The sequence below is a fragment of the Phaseolus vulgaris genome, chromosome 11 (genome assembly GCF_000499845.2).
Source record: "Phaseolus vulgaris cultivar G19833 chromosome 11, P. vulgaris v2.0, whole genome shotgun sequence".
Classification (NCBI taxonomy): Eukaryota; Viridiplantae; Streptophyta; class Magnoliopsida; order Fabales; family Fabaceae; genus Phaseolus; species Phaseolus vulgaris.
The window spans coordinates 40,706,828-40,712,624 of NC_023749.2; positions in this window are offsets into that span (position 1 = coordinate 40,706,828).

The window sequence follows — 5,797 nt, forward strand, 5'->3', positions numbered from 1 at the left end:
GCAAGGATCCGGCAAACCACCTGATCATTCGGGGCCAGCTTCTTAAAGGGTTTGGATTTGAGGGCCCTCGTCTCCCTCGCCTAGTACAGTGGAAAACCATCTAGGGCGGAGGGAACGAGATCAGAGCAACAGATTTTAAAGAACCTGCCTTTCCACCCAGTGAAAGAGGTTTGGAAAGGAGTCAGGAGAACCCTGCCAGGAACGTTACTGAGGGTCACCCAGAGGTTGTTTCTTTGCCTCTTCACCTCAAAGAAGTGAAGAAAGATGTCCAAAGAAGGTGCACACCCCAGGAAACCAAACAGTATGTCGAAGGCTTTGACGAAAGCCCAGCTATTGGGATATAACTGGGCCAGAGCAGCATTGATTTCTATCAGTAGTTCCTTCTCAAACCTGGAGAAAGGCAGGCGCACACTGATGGTCTTGAAAACCACCTGATAGAAATAAAAGAAGGGGACCCCGTTGTTGGCCCGTTCGTCTCCGCAGACTGGCTCCCCTAAAGTGCAGGGGAGGACAGCAATATCGTCGTCGTGCCTCTTCGCGAAGGCGCGGTGGTGATAGGAGCACGAATCCCCTTTGTGCTCCCTAATGGCCCTGGTGGAGAGTAAGCAGGAGCACTCGTCAAGAAGCTCACTCGAGGCCCAAGGATACAGGTCCCTGGGGTTAACCCTGGGAGGGGGAACAGAGGAAGACATGTCTGGATGGTATCTGGGAGGTTTAGAGGAGAGTAACCTGCTGGAAATGCAGGGGTAGAACGCGGGTTAAAGAAGACACAGAGGGACTCTTTGCGTGAAGAAAGATGGAGTAAGTAGGTTACGAAGGCACTGAAACGATGAGGGCAGGTTCAAGATTCTGAAGAAATAAATATTACGGTTAGTGCGCCAAACGACGCAAATGGAAATATTGCAGTTAGAGTGCCAAACAACGCAAATGGGTACACCGTGCGATCAAACCACGTGGCAGGAGATGGGAGGATGACCCTGGCATCACTGGTTAACACTCAGAAAATGTCGTATCGACAGAATGCCCAAGGGTACGATGCGCCGTCGTGAATGGGCCAGAGGTTCAGGAAATGTCAGGACCAAGTCAAGTAGGGGAACGTCCCATCAGCCACACGAGAAACGCCACGTGGATGGCACGGGCGAGACCTGGAGTTTCACCACCCTTGGGCGTCGACCTGAGCCAAAGTCAATGTCAAGGTAAAGCCAACGGCTTAACCGCACCGGGCGTCGCCTGCATGAGACGTTGCGGGCGTCGCCAATGGAGGGCACAGGAGGCGTCGCCTGCGTGAGATGTTGCGGGCGTCGCCAGTACAAGTATCAGCAGTGTCGCCTCCCCGATACCCACAGGTAGGAAAGACTGTGGAGGGAGATGACATCGAAGAAGTCAAAACTAGTCACTGGCGACGTCGCCTCCCCGATACCTACAGGTAGGAAAGACTGTGGAGGGAGACGAGATTGCCAAATGCTGAGTGAACCGCTGGCAGGGCTGTTCCCCGACATCCATGGGAAGGGAAGACCATGGAGGGAACGACCCCCCGGGGGGCTTTGAGTTTTCCCAGTGTTGGGCGTTTCTAGACACCCTGAGGACGATACGGCGCTGCGGTAGCAGGCCTCTCTTTAGGTGTGGGCGTCGGGTACCAAAGATCAAGGGACAGGTCGCTTTGGTGTTTGAGACACCCCAAGGACGATACGGCTCCGTTAGGCAAGCCTCTCCATGGGTGTGGGCATCGACGCCTTGTCCCAAGGGTTTGAGGCCTAGAGGAGGTTTTAACCTTTGCGTTGGGGCAATGGTAAAGCCACCGACGCCTTCACGAGGCAGGGGCCTCATAGATATGAAGGCGGAACGGTTTCCGAGAAGCACGATAGGAGCAAGACACTCGGTATATGGGATCGCCCAACGCATCGAAAGAAAGGGATAAAGTACAAGCAAAACGGTCGAAGCACGAGAAGGCGGAAAGTGAAGGTAAAATCATACAGACAGAATTCGATAATTCGAAGGCACAAAAAATTGTTATCCATAGTTGTGATGAAAGTGAAAATAGTTCAAAGAATTACAAATTTATCGAGGAGGAGCAGAAATAAGACAAAGTGTAAAGGAGACAGGTGGCGGTTGAGGGCGGCAGTTCAGTCATCTAGCTCCAAGGGCACGACCTTCCCGTCGATGATATGATGAGTGTAGTCACAGTTGGAAACGTTGATTCCCGGGTTCTCGCAGACGGCCTGGGCTAGAGCCTCTTTGAACCCCTCCTCGAAGGTACCCGCCATGTCATCGATAAGGGTCTTCTTGTTTTCTCTAGCTCCTCAATAGTGGCGTCCCCAGAGGCTACCTGCTTCTCCAAAGCTTTCTTCTCCGCACGGAGCCGGCTGACCTCGATCTGCAGTTTGTCGTGGTCAACCTGGAGAAGAACCAAAGCCTTGGTCTGGGTAGCCATCTCCCCCTCCCTCCGCTCCAGCTTGTCAGCCTGCTCACTGCACCGGTCCTTCAAGTCCTTTTGAACCTCTTCGTAAGCTTCGACCATACCCTGGAGGCCTGTTGTTTGGACTTGAAGAACGACTTCACGAGTGTAGAAGTCAGCCTGAAGCTCCATCGCCTCCGCCAGTTGCTTTTCAGTTTCCTCCTTGGCCTCTTGCGCCATCTTCAGGGTGGCTTGGTAGGCCTCGTTTTGGCATCCCAGCGTTTTCTTTTCCTCCTCCAGGGCAGCTACCCTTGTTTCCAAGGTCTGGAGGGTTTGAGTCTGCATAACAGCGTTTCTAGCTTGGGCACGCCATTCGAGGGCCACGACCAAGAAGGCTCCCAGGTAGAAGGGCATCCCCTCCTTCCTGTCGGAACCTTCTGGCATGGATCCCCCGCTGAATCCCCTCATCAGATGCATAATTGAAGGAGGGATGGCGATGAGATCTGGGGCGGCGGCGACGGAGGCGGGAGCAACGGAGGCTTCTGCCGGTGGTGGGGGTGGAGCGGATTCGGCCCCTTCACTAGTTTCCTCTTGGACCATTGTGGGAGGGAGAGAAGTAGCACTTAGAGGGTTGTCCCTGAAGGAATTCCCTCCCTAGGGCGACGCCGCCGACGGAACAGGAACCCTCGCGCCTTCCTCCTCTTGAAGGGTGCCACGCCGTCGGAGTCCTCATCATCGGATATAATCTCCAAGACTCGTTTCCCTTTGTCAAGGGGGGTTGGAGCCGGTGATGAGGCCACAGCCAATGGGACGGCAGCGATGGGAGGGGGAGAGCCGGACGTTTAAAGTGGTTGGGGGCTATGTGGAGTTGGTGAAGATGAGCCTAGTGGGGCTTCGGTAGTGGTTGGTGGCGATAGAGGCAAGGTTAATGAAGGATTTGTGTCAGCAGCAGGGGCGGAAGAGGCGCCAGCCTTGGCAACACGAGCAGCCTTCATCGCTTTCGCCAGGACCATCCTCTTGGAGGCATCCATCACCGATCCTACATTCAGACAAACCCAATAGCAGAAATTAAGGACAAAGCAGTTGTACAAACCCACAAGCGCGTAGATGAATAAGACATGAGGCAGTAAAATACAGATAACAGAAAGCAACATAAGAGGAGTCTCCCTACCAAAATAGGTGGTCAGGGAATGGGCGTTGTATTCGCTCGCGATGAGTTTCAGCGTATCAAAGACAATCCCCAGGCCAGCTAGGGCCTTGCATACCTCCCTATCAGCAGGGGATAGCTCATCCAAGGCCTTGGCCCTGAGCAGCTTGGGGTGTTCCGTCCAGTACAGGGGGAAGCCATCCAAGGCTGTGGGGTCGTGCTTGGCGCAGCACACCCTAAAGAATTTTCCTTTCCAGTTTTTGTAGGAGTTCTGAAAGAGGGAGAGAATGATCCTACCCGCGATCCCGGAAAAGCTTACCCAAAAGCTTTTCCCCTGTTTCTTCACCTCGAAGAAATGCAAGAAGACATCCACAGAGGGAAGGATGCCCAGAAACCCGCAGAGAATTTGGAAACCCCTTACGAATGCCCAACTGAAGTTCCCTCTCGAAGGGCGTGAATGGGAGGCGCACCCCGACGCGTTTAAATATTGTTTGGTACATAAAGAATAAAGGATCCCCCTTCCTGGGTCTGTCATCTACGCAGACAGGTTCCCCATGTCTGTCGGGACGAACAGAGATGTGCGCGTCATGGGTGCGGTAGAAAGCATTAAAGTTGTACAAGTGAGGATCCCCGCGATGATTCTCCAGATCCTGAACGGTTGTCAGGGTGGTGCATTCGCTCAAGAGCTCGTCGGGGGCCCATGAATAGAAGGCTTTATAGTTGGACTTGGGAGTCTTGGGGGGAGAACCCGACTTTGATTTCGGGTTTAGGGTTTAGGGTTTAGGGTTCTGGAGAAAGAAGAAAGGAAAAGGGTTGTAACAAACGATGCCAAGGCAGAAAAGGGAACAAAACCATAGAAAAATGCCACCCACGCGAGGAAACCCAGAAAGGAGGAGAAGAGAACGGAGAAGAACGGAGGAGCGGAAGAACACAGTAATGCATAAACGTAAACAGTCCCAGGCAGTTCAATACACAGTGATGCAATGCGACGAAGAAGGAGAGTCGTGGAGATGCAAAAATCATACCTTTGATGTCGAAGTGAGGAAGGAAGCAAAGCACGAAGGAGAGAGCAAAAGTTGCAGAGAAAAGGCTTGAAGGCAATGAACAGTGCGGAGATGCAGAGAGAATGGATGAAACAGTGGTGTGAGCGCGGGGTTTTGGGTAACTTGAACGTTACATTTGCAACCCAAGAGGCGCTAATTGGGAGCCGTGGGATCCTGTCGCGTGTCAAGGGATTAAGCGCTCAAGGGGAGCGCAAGGGACTCTGGAGGCTGGCCGTGTGATGAGCCACGCAACACGCGATTAAGTGTGGCCCCAAAAGGTGTTACCTTCCCCGCGTCAGAGGATGTCCAATCAGCCATTAAAGGCACCCCCATGGTTAAGAGAGTGTCACGTCAAGTCAGCAAGGAATGACACGTCACAAGGGTGACACGTGGACGGCGTGGGCGAGACCTTAGTCTTTGCGCTGAAGACAAGTTTTCAGCTTAAGACTGGGGGGCTTGTGTATCGTCCCGTATCCGGGCGTTGACAAAGTCAAGGTCAAAGTCAACATCGGGGGTCAAAGTCAACGTAAGGCGTCGCCCAGGTGAAGGGACGCCAAGTGCCAGCGTCGCCAAGAGGAAGCGTCGACAAGGCCAGGCGTCGCCTAGGTGAAGGCGTCGCCCAAATAGGGCGTCGCCAAGGTCAAATGTCACAGAGGCGAGGCGATCACAGTGTGGCTCCCCGATACCCATGGGTAGGAAAGACCATGGAGGGAGCGACGCCGTGGGAAGGCCTCAAATCCCGATAATCCGGGGTAGTAATAAAGAGAAGAGAAAGATGGCTTCAAGGCCATAGTGATAGCGCCAGTGTAGGGCAGCCTGACTCGTGAAGTACCCCTGCCGCCCCAGAGACGCCTTTGGGACAGATACGACTCAAGAGGAGGGTCATGCCAGAGTAGCCAGGTGCAGGGTACGAGAAGAAGGCAGATACGCTCTCAGAGTGAGTGACTAGATGTTTGGGGGCATGAGTTGGCACCCAAAAAGTCACCCCTTGCGCAGTTGCACTCCCAAGCAGGAGGACTCACACGAAGAAACGCCCCCAGATGGGGTCATGGCATTGTGAGGCCCTCCACGTGTACAGCAGCTAGGTCAGAATAGAAACGCCATCTTGCCAGGTACCAGGTAATTAAAGTTGTACCGTCCCGTATCCGGGGCGTTGACTAAGTCAAAGTCAAAGTCAATGGCTGGAGAGTCAAAGTCAACCCAAGGCGTCGC